The sequence below is a fragment of the Pseudophryne corroboree genome, chromosome 6 (assembly GCF_028390025.1).
Source record: "Pseudophryne corroboree isolate aPseCor3 chromosome 6, aPseCor3.hap2, whole genome shotgun sequence".
NCBI classification, from domain to species: Eukaryota; Metazoa; Chordata; class Amphibia; order Anura; family Myobatrachidae; genus Pseudophryne; species Pseudophryne corroboree.
Window position 1 is genome coordinate 845,986,069 of NC_086449.1, and position 15,192 is coordinate 846,001,260.

The 15,192-nt window shown below is 47.1% G+C and overlaps 1 protein-coding gene across 3 annotated transcripts in view; it reads left to right on the forward strand.

Annotated features, from left to right (window-relative positions):
• The window catches only part of RERG (RAS like estrogen regulated growth inhibitor), a 333,438-nt gene that overhangs the window by 19,791 nt on the left and 298,455 nt on the right, over positions 1–15,192 (forward strand). For 2 of the 3 annotated variants that reach the window (XR_010179772.1, XM_063929454.1), the window contains exon 3: positions 5,265–5,296. The gene's annotated coding sequence lies outside the window, so the exon portion shown is untranslated. Of the gene's footprint in view, positions 1–5,264; positions 5,297–11,709; positions 11,835–15,192 lie in introns of all 3 variants that reach the window. The other variant, XM_063929455.1, reaches the window with a different exon arrangement.

The following is a 15,192-nucleotide window of genomic DNA, read 5'->3' on the forward strand; positions in this document are numbered from 1 at the left end:
TGGAAGCCATTCACAAGCTGTATTCCCAGCAGGTGATAATCAAGGTACCCCTCCTACAACAGGGAAAGGGGTATTATTCCACGCTGTTTGTGGTACCGAAGCCGGACGGCTCGGTTAGACCCATTTTAAATCTGAAATCCTTGAACACTTACATAAAAAGGTTCAAGTTCAAGATGGAGTCACTCAGAGCAGTGATAGCGAACCTGGAAGAAGGGGACTATATGGTGTCTCTGGACATCAAGGATGCTTACCTCCATGTCCCAATTTGCCCTTCTCACCAAGGGTACCTCAGGTTTGTGGTACAGAACTGTCACTATCAGTTTCAGACGCTGCCGTTTGGATTGTCCACGGCACCCCGGGTCTTTACCAAGGTAATGGCCGAAATGATGATTCTTCTTCGAAGAAAAGGCGTCTAAATTATCCCTTACTTGGACGATCTCCTGATAAGGGCAAGGTCCAGGGAACAGTTAGAGGTCGGAGTAGCACTATCTCAAGTAGTACTACGACAGCACGGGTGGACTCTAAATATTCCAAAATCGCAGCTGATTCCGACGACTCGTCTGCTGTTTCTAGGGATGATGCTGGACACAGTCCAGAAAAAGGTGTTTCTCCCGGAGGAGAAAGCCAAGGAGTTATCCGACCTAGTCAGGAACCTCCTAAGACCAGGCCAAGTGTCAGTACATCAATGCACAAGGGTCCTGGGAAAAATGGTGGCTTCTTACGAAGCGATTCCATTCGGCAGATTCCACGCAAGAACTTTTCAGTGGGATCTGCTGGACAAATGGTCCGGATCGCATCTTCAAATGCATCAGCGGATGACCCTGTCTCCAAGGACAAGGGTGTCTCTCCTGTGGTGGTTACAGAGTGCTCATCTCCTAGAGGGCCGCAGATTCGGCATTCAGGATTGGGTCCTGGTGACCACGGATGCCAGCCTGAGAGGCTGGGGAGCAGTCACACAGGGAAGAAATTTCCAGGGCTTGTGGTCAAGCATGGAAACATCACTTCACATAAATATCCTGGAACTAAGGGCCATTTACAATGCCCTAAGTCAGGCAAGACCTCTGCTTCAGGGTCAGCCGGTGTTGATCCAGTCGGACAACATCACGGCAGTCGCCCACGTAAACAGACAGGGCGGCACAAGAAGCAGGAGGGCAATGACGGAAGTGGCAAGGATTCTTCGCTGGGCGGAAAATCATGTGATAGCACTGTCAGCAGTGTTCATTCCGGGAGTGGACAACTGGGAAGCAGACTTCCTCAGCAGACACGAGCTTCACCCGGGGGAGTGGGGACTTCACCCAGAAGTCTTCCACATGATTGTGAACCGTTGGGAAAAACCAAAGGTGGACATGATGGCGTCCCGCCTCAACAAAAAACTGGACAGATATTGCGCCAGGTCAAGGGACCCTCAGGCAATAGCTGTGGACGCTCTGGTAACACCGTGGGTGTACCAGTCAGTGTATGTGTTCCCTCCTCTTCCTCTCATACCAAAAGTACTGAGAATCATAAGAAGGAGAGGAGTAAAGACTATACTCGTGGCTCCGGATTGGCCAAGAAGGACTTGGTACCCGGAAATTCAAGAGATGCTCACGGAAGACCCGTGGCCTCTACCTCTAAGAAAGGACCTGCTCCAGCAGGGACCATGTCTGTTCCAAGACTTACCGCGGCTGCGTTTGACGGCATGGCGGTTGAACGCCGGATCCTGAAGGAAAAAGGCATTCCGGATGAAGTCATCCCTACCCTGATCAAAGCCAGGAAGGATGTGACCATACAACATTATCACCGTATTTGGCGAAAATATGTTGCGTGGTGCGAGGCCAGGAAGGCCCCTACAGAGGAATTTCAACTTAGTCGATTCCTGCATTTCCTGCAAACAGGACTGTCTATGGGCCTCAAATTAGGGTCCATTAAGGTTCAAATTTCGGCCCTGTCAATATTCTTCCAAAAAGAACTAGCTTCTGTTTCTGAAGTTCAGACGTTTGTCAAGGGAGTACTGCATATACAGCTTCCTTTTGTGCCTCCAGTGGCACCTTGGGATCTCAATGTAGTTTTTTTTGGTTCCTAAAATCACATTGGTTTGAACCACTCACCACTGTGGACTTAAAATATCTCACATGGAAAGTGGTAATGCTGTTAGCCCTGGCTTCAGCCAGGCGTGTTTCAGAATTGGCGGCTTTATCCTATAAAAGCCCTTACCTAATTTTTCATACGGACAGGGCAGAATTGAGGACTCGTCCTCTATTTCTCCCTAAGGTGGTTTCAGCATTTCACTTAAACCAGCCTATTGTGGTGCCTGCGGCTACTAGGGACTTGGAGGATTCCAAGTTACTGGACGTAGTCAGGGCCCTGAAAATATGTTTCCAGGACGGCTGGAGTCAGAAAATCTGACTCGCTGTTTATCCTGTATGCACCCAACAAGCTGGGTGCTCCTGCTTCTAAGCAGACTATTGCTCGTTGGATTTGTAGTACAATTCAGCTTGCACATTCTGTGGCAGGCCTGCCACAGCCAAAATTTGTAAAAGCCCATTCCACAAGGAAAGTGGGCTCATCTTGGGCGGCTGCCCGAGGGGTCTCGGCTTTACAACTTTGCCGAGCAGCTACTTGGTCACGGGCAAACACGTTTGCTAAATTCTACAAATTTGATACCCTGGCTGAGGAGGACCTGGAGTTCTCTCATTCGGTGCTGCAGAGTCATCCGCACTCTCCCGCCCGTTTAGGAGCTTTGGTATAATCCCCATGGTCCTTTCGGAGTCCCCAGCATCCACTAGGACGTTAGAGAAAATAAGAATTTACTTACCGATCATTCTATTTCTCATAGTCCGTAGTGGATGCTGGGCGCCCATCCCAAGTGCAGATTGTCTGCATTACTTGTACATAGTTATTGTTACAAAAATCGGGTTATTGTTGTTGTGAGCCATCTTTTCAGAGGCTCCTTCTGTTATCATGCTGTTAACTGGGTTCAGATCACAAGTTGTACGGTGTGATTGGTGTGGCTGGTATGAGTCTTACCCGGGATTCAAAATCCTTCCTTATTGTGTACGCTCGTCCGGGCACAGTATCCTAACTGAGGCTTGGAGGAGGGTCATAGGGGGAGGAGCCAGTGCACACCAGGTAGTCCTAAAGCTTTTTACTTTTGTGCCCAGTCTCCTGCGGAGCCGCTATTCCCCATGGTCCTTTCGGAGTCCCCAGCATCCACTACGGACTATGAGAAATAGAATTATCGGTAAGTAAATTCTTATTATTTATCTTATAACATTCACAAATGGGTAAGAGACGCAGTACGCAATTGGCGTATGAGTTACCGTAAGGGTACGCACTTAGCGTAGCATACGCTCGCCCGTGGTCGAGACGCACATGCGACACGCTCGTTCACAGCTTAATGCGTGGTGTCGGGCACGCTATAGGCGGTTGACTACCGTAATGCTACGCTACCAGCGTAGCGGACGCTCGAGACCACGAGCGGCGCAGACGCTCACAGGATGACAATCGGTAAACCTTGAATGTAACACACAGAAAGGATACTCTTATACTGTAAACCTTGTACTGAAATACTGTAGCGATATAACGCTGCTTAACCTTGTTAATGCTAAAGCTACTTGAGCGTTTGAGACGCTCCTATTACCTTCTGCAATATAATAAACACACGATACCTTGCTAAGGTTACAACACCTTTACTAACAAGCTTTTAGTTATATTGAAAAGGGGAAACAGTTACAAGTCATACACTACAAGCTAACATATCATTCTAACAGATTATCTAGACAGAAATATACAATAACGTTACAATCTTATACTATAACAGAGAGAGAGGGAATGGCCAATACAAACAGAGAACAAGTTGGTTACAGAGAATTACTTACACACACTGGGAACGATCGCTGCGCAGCTTTCTGGTACCAGCTCCAAGTTAGTCAAGATGAAAACCGTTTGAGGAGTGAGAGCTGCCCAGGCTGGCTGATCTTATATACACTGAGTACAGTATACTACAAAGGGACCTATAATCTCATTGTTCATTGGACACAGGAATGTCTCCCTGCATCATAACAAAAGGTCATAGGTTAGTTTGAACAGGTGGGCTGTGACTATATCAAACTGCTCAAGTGGGAGGGAATCTGAAGATTCCCGCCGCATGGGTAATGAATCGCAAATATATGAAATGTCCAGAAAATACTAATGGCCATAACTATGCGCAGGAGCGATTAATCTTTACCTAACCAGCACCGGATTGTTTCTAATAAAATGTTCTTTAGTTAGGTACCAGACACAGCTGTTCAAACCCTGTCTGACCCTTCGTACCATACAAAGAGGAATTCCTCTGTCCAGCGACCATTTACATTAAACAAACTTACAGTCATTATTAAGGGGAACATTATCTATAAAACATACTATTTGGTTTTATTATTTAACGATTGAGTCGCCCGCTAGACGCACACAAACTACCGTAAATGCACATACCACGCGCTCGAGCGCATGGCCGAGGCGCCATCACGCGGCTGCGAGTATCCGCACGCACGGGAGAGAATGTGCACGTGCAGCAGGCACGCGCATAGAGTGGATATATGGCAACGTGTAGCATGATATTTTTCCGACTTTGACAGTGTGTATATCTGTATTATATGTGTATATCTGGCTTATATATGCATATCTGGTTTATATGTGTATATCTGTATTATATGTGTATATCTGTAATAATCTAATAATAGTATATCTGTAATGTTCTGCATACACTGTATTATGTGTATATCTGGCTTATATGTGTATGTCTGGCTTATGTGTATATTTGTATTATATGTGTATATCTGTATTATATGTGTATATCTGTAATCTAATAATAGTATATCTGTAATGTTCTGCATACACTGTATTATATGTGTATATCTGGCTTATATGTGTATGTCTGGCTTATATGTGTATATTTGTATTATATGTGTATGTCTGGCTTATATGTGTATATCTGTATTATATGTGTATATCTGTAATAATCTAATAATAGTATATCTAATGTTCTGCATACACTGTATTATATGTGTATATCTGTATTATATGTGTGTAACCCTACTTCAATAGTGGCGTGCCTCCACCCAAGCAGATATACCCTGGCTTGCTTGGGAAAGCTGTACCTTAGTATAATAAGGTGTTAGATGGTGATAATAACTTGTGTCACAATCTCCCTATTGAATACAATTCTAAATAGTGACTTTAAATTCCTCACCTTTTTTTTCTTTAACAGATTTACTAATTGATGGTCCTCTTCTCTTCTTTTACAGTGTTCCCAAATACTCCCAACCAGCTAAAACAGGTAAGTAATTTTATTGATACTAAAATTATCAAACAATCTTGGTTAAAAGTTTTGGGTTATATGATATATATATATATATATATATATATATATATATATATATATATATATATATTATAGTTTTCAAGTAATACATTCACTTAAACCTATTTCACACCAAATACGCATGCAACACAATTTTTCTCTGACGTCCTAGTGGATGCTGGGAACTCCGAAAGGACCATGGGGAATAGCGGGCTCCGAAGGAGGCTGGGCACTCTAGAAAGATTTATGACTACCTGGTGTGCACTGGCTCCTCCCACTATGACCCTCCTCCAAGCCTCAGTTAGATCTTGTGCCCGGCCGAGGTTGGATGCACACTAGGGGCTCTCCTGAGCCCTTAGAAAGAAAGTATAGATTTAGGTTTTTTATTTTCAGTGAGACCTGCTGGCAACAGGCTCACTGCAGCGAGGGACTAAGGGGAGAAGAAGCGAACTCGCCTGCTTGCAGCCGTATTGGGCTTCTTAGGCTACTGGACACCATTAGCTCCAGAGGGATCGACCGCAGGCCCAGTCCTTGGTGTTCGGTCCCGGAGCCGCGCCGCCGTCCCCCTTACAGAGCCAGAAGCAAGAAGAGGTCCGGAAAAACGGCGGCAGAAGACATCAGTCTTCACCAAGGTAGCGCACAGCACTGCAGCTGTGCGCCATTGTTACTCAGGCACACTTCACACTCCGGTCACTGAGGGTGCAGGGCGCTTGGGGGGGGCGCCCTGAGCAGCAATAAAAACACCTTGGCTGGCAAAAATACCACAATATATAGCCCCAGAGGCTATATATGTGGTAAATACCCCTGCCAGAATCCAGAAAAAAGCGGGAGAATAGGCCGCGGAAAAGGGGCGGAGCTATCTCCCTCAGACACACTGGCGCCATTTTCTCTTCACAGTGCAGCTGGAAGAAAGCTCCCCAGGCTCTCCCCTGTAGTTTTCAGGCTCAAAGGGTTAAAAAGAGAGGGGGGGCACTAAATTTAGGCGCAATATTGTATATACAAGCAGCTATAGGGGAAAATTCACTCAGTTATAGTGTTAATCCCCACATTATATAGCGCTCTGGTGTGTGCTGGCATACTCTCTCTCTGTCTCCCCAAAGGGCTTTGTGGGTCCTGTCCTCAGTCAGAGCATTCCCTGTGTGTGTGCGGTGTGTCGGTACAGCTGTGTCGACATGTTTGAGGAGGAGGCTTATATAGTGACGGAGCAGATGCCGATAAATGTGATGTCGCCCCCTGTGGGGCCGACACCAGAGTGGATGGTTAGGTAAAAGGTATTAACCGACAGTGTCAACTCCTTACATAAAAGGGTGGATGACGTAACAGCTGTGGGACAGCCGGCTTCTCAGCCCGTGCCTGCCCAGGCGTCTCAAAGGCCATCAGGGGCTCAAAAACGCCCGCTCATTCAGATGGCAGACACAGATGTCGACACGGAGTCTGACTCCAGTGTCGACAAGGTTGAGACATATACACAATCCACTAGGAACATCCGTGACTTGATCCCGGCAATAAAAAATGTGTTACACATTTCTGGCATTAACCTCTAAAAATGGGTTTTTATGGTTGGGGAGAAAAAGCAGGCAATGTTTTGTTCCCCCATCAGATGAATGAATGAAGTGTGTGAAAAGCGTGGGTTCCCCCTGATAAGAAACTGGTAATTTCTAAAAAGTTACTGATGGCGTACCTTTTCCCGCCAGAGGATAAGTTACGCTGGGAGATATCCCCTAGGGTGGATAAGGCGCTCACACGGTTGTCAAAATAGGTGGCACTACCGTTTTAGGAACGGCCACTTTGAAGGTACCTGTTGATAAAAAGCAGGAGGCTATCCTGAAGTCTGTATTTACACACTCAGGTACTAGACTGAAACCTGCAGAGCGTGCTGCTGCAGCGTGGTCGGTGACCCTGTCAAACATACTAGTTTGCTAACATGAGAACATATTAAAGACGTCGTCTTATATATGGGGGATGCACAGAGGGATATTTTGCCGGCTGGCATCCAAAATGAATGTAATGTCCATTCTGTCAGGAGGGTATTAGAGACCTGTCACTGGACAGGTGATGCTGACCTTAAAAGGCGCATAGAGATTCTGCCTTATAAGGGTGAGGAATTATTTGGGGATGGTCTCTGGGACCTCGTATCCGCAGCAACAGCTGGGAAGAAATATTTTTACCTCAGTTTTCCTCACAGACTAAGAAAGCACTGTATTATCAGGTACAATCCTTTCGGCTTCAGAAAAGCAAGCGGGTCAAAGGCGCTTCCTTTCTGTACAGAGACAAGGGAAGAGGGAAAAAGCTGCACCAGTCAGCCTGTTCCCTGAATCATAATTCTTCTCTCGCTTCCTCTGAGTCCACAGCATGACGCGGGGGCTCCACAGGTGTAGCCAGGTACGGTGGGGGGCCGTCTCAAAAATTTCAGCGATCAGTGGGCTCGCTCACAGGTGGATCCCTGTTTCATTCAAGTAGTATTCAGGGGTACAAGCTGGAATTCGAGATGTCTTCCCCCCGCCGTTTCCTCAAATATGCCTTGCCGACAACTCCCTCAGGCAGGGAGGCTGTGCTAGAGGCAATTAATAAGCTGTATTCCCAGCAGGTAATACTTAAGGTGCCCCTACTTCAACAAGGACGGGGTTACTATTCCACACGGTTTGGGGTACCGAAACCGCATGGTTCGGTGTGACCCTTTTTTATATTTAAAATCCTTGAACACATACATAAAAAAATTCAAGTTCAAGATGGAATCGCTCAGGGCGGTTATTGCAATCCTGGACGAGGGGAATTACATGGTATCCCGGGACATCAAGGATGCTTACCTGCATGTCCCTATTTACTATCCTCGCCAGGAGTACCTTAGATTTGTGGTACAGGATTACCATTACCAAGTCCAGACTCTGCCGTTTGGACTGTACATGGCACCGAGGGTGTTACCAAGGTAATGGCCGGAATGATGATACTCCTTCGAAAAAGGGGAGTTTTAATTATCCCGTACTTGGACAATCTCCTTATAAGGGCGAGGTCCAAGGAGCAGTTGCTAGTCGGGGTAGCACTATTTTGGAAAGTGCTACAACAGCACGGTTGGATTCTAAACAGTCCAGAGTCACAGCTGGTTCCTACGACACGTCTACTGTTCCTGGGGATGGTTCTGGACACAGACCCGAAATAAGTGTTTCTCCCGGAGGAGAAAGCCAAGGAGCTGTCATCTCTAGTCAGAGACCTCCTGAAGCCAAAACAGGTATCGGTGCATCATTGCACGCGAGTCCTGGGAAAAATGGTAGCTTCCTACGAAGCAATCCCATTCGGCAGGTTCCATGCAAGAATTTTTCAGGGGGACCTGTTAGACAAGTGGTCCGGGTCGCATCTTCAGATGCATTAGGCTGATAACCCTGTCTCCAAGGACCAGGGTATCTCTACTGTAGTAGCTGCAGAGTGCCCATCTTCAAGAGGGCCGCAGGTTCGACATACAGGACTAGGTCCTAGTGACCATGGTTGCCAGCCTTTGAGGCTGGGGGGCAGTCACACAGGGAAGAAACTTCCAGGGACTTTGGTCAAGTCAGGTGACTTCCCTACATAAATATTCTGGAACAGAGGGCCATTTACAATGCCCTGAGTCAGGCAAGGCCTCTGCTTCAAAACCAGCCGGTCCTGATCCAATCAGGCAACATCTCGGCAGTCGCCCATGTAAACCAACAGGGCGGCACAAGAAGCAGGATGGCGATGGCAGAAGCCACAAGGATTCTCCGATGGGCGGAAAATCATGTGTTAGCACTGTCAGCAGTGTTCATTCCCGGAGTGGACAACTGGGAAGCAGATCTTCTCAGCAGACACGACTTCCACCCGAGAGTGTGGGGACTTCATCCAGAAGTCTTCCAAAGGATTGTACACCATTGGGAAAGGCCACAGGTGGACATGACGGCGTCCCGCCTCAACAAAAAGCTATAAAAGATATTGCGCCAGGTCAAGGGACCTTCAGGCGATAGCTGTGGACGCTCTGGTAACACCGTGGGTGTACCAGTCGGTTTATGTTTTCCCCCCTCTGCCTCTCATACCAAAGGTACTGAGAATAATAAGAAGGCGAGGAGTAAGAACGATACTCGTGGTTCCGGATTGGCCAAGAAGAGCCTGGTACCCAGAACTTCAAGAAAATATATCAGAGGACCCATGGCCTCTGCCGCTCAGACAGGACCTGCTGCAGCAGGGGCCCTGTCTGGTCCAAGACTTACCGCGGCTACGTTTTGATGGCATGGCGGTTGAACGCCGGATCCTAAAGGAAAAAGGCATTCCGGAGGAAGTCTTTCCTACGCTGATTCAAGCCAGGAAAGATGTAACTGCAAAACATTATCACCGCATATGGCGGAAATATGTTGCTTGGTGTGAGGCCAAAAAAGGCCCCAACAGAGGAATTTCAACTAGGTCGATTTCTGCATTTCCTACAAGCAGGAGTGTCTATGGGCCTAAAATTAGGCTCCATTAAGATACAGATCTCGGCTCTGTCGATTTTCTTCCAGAAAGAATTAGCTTCAGTACCTGAAGTTCAGACATTGTAAAAGGAGTGCTGCATATTCAGCCCCCGGTGGTGCCTCCAGTGGCACCTTGGGATCTCAACGTGGTGTTGAGTTTCTTAAAAAAATCACATTGGTTTGAACCACTAAAAACCGTGGATCTAAAATATCTCACGTTGAAAGTGGTCATGTTATTGGCCTTGGTTTCGGCCAGGCGTGTATCAGAATTGGCAGCTTTGTCATATAAAAGTCCTTATCTGATTTTCCATATGGATAGGGCAGAATTGAGGACTCGTCCCCAGTTTCTCCCTAAGGTGGTATCAGCTTTTCACTTGAACCAACCTATTGTGGTGCCTGCGGCTGCTAGGGACTTGGAGGATTCCAAGTTACTGGACGTAGTCAGGGCCTTGAAAAATTATGTTTCCAGGACGGCTAGAGTCCGGAAAATTGACTCGCTATTTGTCCTGTATGCACCCAACAAGTTGGGTGCTCCTGCTTCTAAGCAGACTATCGCTCGCTGGATCTGTGACACGATTCAGCAGGCGCATTCTGCGGCTGGACTGCCGCATCCTAAATCAGTGAAAGCCCATTCCACAGGGAAGGTGGGCTCATCTTGGGCGGCTGCCCGAGGGGTCTCGGCTTTACAACTTTGCCGAGCTGTTACTTGGTCAGGGGCAAACACGTTTGTAGAATTTTGCAAATTTGATACCCTTGCTGAGGAGGACCTTGAGTTCTCTCATTCGGTGCTGCAGAGTCATCCGCACTCTCCTGCCCGTTTGGGAGCTTTGGTATAATCCCCATGGTCCTTTCGGAGTTCCCAGCATCCACTAGGACGTCAGAGAAAATAAGATTTTACTCACCGGTAAATCTATTTCTCGTATTCCGTAGTGGATGCTGGGCGCCCATCCCAAGTGCGGATTGTCTGCAATACTTGTAAATAGTTATTGCTAACTAAAGGGTTATTGTTGAGCCATCTGTTGAGAGGCTCAGTTGTTTTCATACGGTCACACTGGATATAGTATCACGAGTTGTACGGTGTGATTGGTGTGGCTGGTATGAGTCTTACCTGGGTTTCAAAATCCTTCCTTATTATGTCAGCTCGTCCGGGCACAGTGTCCTAACTGAGGCTTGGAGGAGGGTCATAGTGGGAGGAGCCAGTGCACACCAGGTAGTCATAAATCTTTCTAGAGTGCCCAGCCTCCTTCGGAGCCCGCTATTCCCCATGGTCCTTTCGGAGTTCCCAGCATCTACTACGGACTACGAGAAATAGATTTACCGGTGAGTAAAATCTTATTTTTTTTTTTATATCCCACAGCAGGTAAGTCTGTGGACCCGGGTTTTCTAAAATTTTACCTCTTACAATCTGCGCAGATTACACCTATGTAATATAATATACTTAGTGACTATGCTTAATCACTCTAGGTGGTGTCAATATCTGATTGAGAGTGGCCCACCAAAGGGGTTGAGTGGTTTCCTTATTGTTAGTTACTCTCCAATAATATTAATAAACTCTCCAATAATATATATTTACTCCAGTTACAAAGGGGATGTACGATGTGCAATCTTCTTCCCTCTCTGTTTATAAATGCTTGTAAAGTGGTCGATAATGGCCCATGACCATGGTAATTCCACAGCTAGGGATTTCCGGCATCGAATAGGAATACAAATCTCAGTTAAAAGCTCCCTAGATATTCTATGAAGGTACACTGTGGGTTATCCTATCCACAGCAGTTAGTGGAGTCTTCCTAATTAAATACAGAGTGAAGGTAGCAATTGCCTGGACTCTCCCTGGAATCATGGACGACTAGAGTCTGATTAGACTAGGTAAGTACTTTACCCAAAGGACTAGGATTTAATTTTCATTAAATTTATATTTCAATTTCCATGTCACTATAGTGTAAGCTTCGCTCAGAATATCTCCAGTCTCTGCACCACCTTCACCGTCTATTGCCACAAAGTCATGGGAGTTTCCAGGTGTCACACTACTAGAGCTCCGATCTGGGATAGTCCTCCTACAGTAGGTAATTATAATATCCCTGAGTATAGCCGGGAAGAGTAAAGTCTCCTGCAGGATAATTAAGTATGCGGAATATCATATATCCTTCCTTCTCCCAGTACTTATCCAACTTACTTGAGTACACTTTATTTTATTTGTTGCTACAAGTCTCGTATCCCAGTACCTGAAATATAATCCTCTTCTTATTACTCAGCTCTGGTCGGACATTCATCTAGTACCTGCTGCACAAATGCTCTGAAAAGAAGTCTCATTACATATCATTAAGATATCTATATATATATATATTTCTCTAACGTCCTAAGTGGATGCTGGGGACTCCGTAAGGACCATGGGGAATAGCGGCTCCGCAGGAGACTGGGCACATCTAAAGAAAGCTTTAGGACTATCTGGTGTGCACTGGCTCCTCCCCCTATGACCCTCCTCCAAGCCTCAGTTAGATCTCTGTGCCCGAACGAGAAGGGTGCACGCTAGGGGCTCTCCTGAGCTTCTTAGTGAAAGTTTTAGATTAGGTTTTTTATTTTCAGTGAGACCTGCTGGCAACAGGCTCACTGCATCGAGGGACTAAGGGGAGAAGAAGCGAACTCACCTGCGTGCAGAGTGGATTGGGCTTCTTAGGCTACTGGACATTAGCTCCAGAGGGACGATCACAGGCCCAGCTTGGATGGGTCCCAGAGCCGCGCCGCCGGCCCCCTTACAGAGCCAGAAGGCAGAAGAGGTCCGGAAAATCGGCGGCAGAAGACGTCCTGTCTTCAACAAGGTAGCGCACAGCACTGCAGCTGTGCGCCATTGCTCTCAGCACACTTCACACTTCGGTCACTGAGGGTGCAGGGCGCTGGGGGGGGCGCCCTGAGACGCAATAAAAACACCTTGGATGGCAAAAAAAATGCATCACATATAGCTCCTCGGCTATATGGATGCATTTACCCCCTGCCAGAATCCATAAAAAAGCAGGAGAAAAGTCCGCGAAAAAGGGGCGGAGCCTATCTCCTCAGCACACTGGCGCCATTTTCCCTCACAGCTCCGTTGGAGGGAAGCTCCCTGTCTCTCCCCTGCAGTCACTACACTACAGAAAGGGTTAAAAAAAGAGAGGGGGGCACTAATTAGGCGCAGTATTAACTATACAGCAGCTATAAGGGGAAAAACACTTATATAAGGTTATCCCTGTATATATATATAGCGCTCTGGTGTGTGCTGGCAAACTCTCCCTCTGTCTCCCCAAAGGGCTAGTGGGGTCCTGTCCTCTATCAAAGCATTCCCTGTGTGTGAGCTGTATGTCGGTACTTTTGTGTCGACATGTATGAGGAGAAAAATGATGTGGAGACGGAGCAGATTGCCTGTAATAGTGATGTCACCCCCTAGGGGGTCGACACCTGAGTGGATGAACTGTTGGAAGGAATTACGTGACAGTGTCAGCTCTGTATAAAAGACAGTGGTTGACATGAGACAGCCGGCTACTCAGCTTGTGCCTGTCCAGACGTCTCATAGGCCGTCAGGGGCTCTAAAGCGCCCGTTACCTCAGATGGCAGATATAGACGCCGACACGGATACTGACTCCAGTGTCGACGGTGAAGAGACGAATGTGACTTCCAGTAGGGCCACACGTTACATGATTGAGGCAATGAAAAATGTTTTACACATTTCTGATAATACGAGTACCACCAAAAAAGGGGTATTATGTTCGGTGAGGAAAAACTACCTGTAGTTTTCCTGAATCTGAGAAATTAAATGAGGTGTGTGATGATGCGTGGGTTTCCCCCAATAACAACGGATAATTTCTAAAATGTTATTGGCATTATATCCTTTCCCGCCAGAGGTTAGGGTGCGTTGGGAAACACCCCCTAGGGTGGATAAAGCGCTCACACGCTTGTAAGGGCTCTACCCTCTCCTGAGATGGCCGCCCTTAAGGATCCTGCTGATAGAAAGCAGGAGGGTATCCTAAAAGGTATTTACACACATACTGGTGTTATACTGCGACCAGCAATCGCCTCAGCCTGGATGTGCAGTGCTGGGTTGGCGTGGTCGGATTCCCTGACTGAAAATATTGATACCCTAGATAGGGACAGTATATTATTGCCTATAGAGCATTTAAAAGATGCATTTTTATATATGCGTGATGCACAGCGGAATATTTGCCGACTGGCATCAAGTCTAAGCGCGTTGTCCATTTCTACCAGTAGAGGGTTATGGACACGTCAGTGGTCAGGTGATGCGTATTCCAAACGGCATTTGGAAGTATTGCTTTATTAAGGGAGGAGTTATTTGGGGTCGGTCTTTCAGACCTGGTGGCCACGGCAACAGCTGGGAATTCCACGTTTGTACCCCAGGTCGCCTCTCAACATGAGAAGACGCCGTATTATCAGGCGCAGTCTTTTCGTGGACAAGCGGGCAAAAGGTTCCTCATTTCTGCCCCGTGACAGAGGGAGAGGAAAAAGGCTGCAGAAATCAGCCAGTTCCCAGGAACAGAAACCCTCTCCCGCCTCTGCCAAGCCCTCAGTATACGCTGGGGCTTTACAAGCAGAATCAGGCACGATGGGGGGCCCGTCTCAATGAATTTCAGCGCGCAGTGGGCTCACTCGCAAGTAGACCCCTGGATCCTTCAGGTGATATCTCAGGGGTACAAATTAGAATTCGAGACGTCTCCCCCTCGCCGTTTCCTAAAGTCGGCTTTACCGATGTCTCCTTCTGACAGGGAGACAGTTTTGGAAGCCATTCACAAGCTGTATTCCCAGCAGGTGATAATCAAGATACCCCTCCTGCAACAGGGAACGGGGTATTATTCCACACTGTTGTGGTACCGAAGCCGGACGGCTCGGTGAGACCGATTCTAAATCTAAAATCTTTGAACACTTACGTACAGAGGTTCAAATTCAAGATTGAGTCACTCAGAGCAGTGATTGCGAACCTGGAAGAAGGGGACTACATGATGTCTCGGGACATCAAGGATGCTTACCTTCATGTCAAAATTTACCCTTCTCACCAAGGGTACCTCAGGTTTATGGTACAGAACTGTCACTATCAGTTCAGACGCTGCCGTATGGATGGTACACGGCACCCCGGGTCTTTACCAAGGTAATGGCCGAAATGATGATATTCCTTCGAAGGAAGTGAATTTTAGTTAACCCTTCCTTGGACAATTCCCTGATAAGGGTAAGATCCAGGGAACAGTTGGAGGTCGGTGTAGCACTATCTCAGGTAGTGTTGCGGCAGCACGATTGGATTCTCAAGATTCCAAAATCGCACCTGGTTCCGACGACGTGTCTTCTGTTCCTAGGGATGATCCTGGACACAGTCCAGAAAAAGGTGTTTCTCCCGGAGGAGAAAGCCAGGGAGTTATCCGAGCTAGTCAGGAACCTCCTAAAACC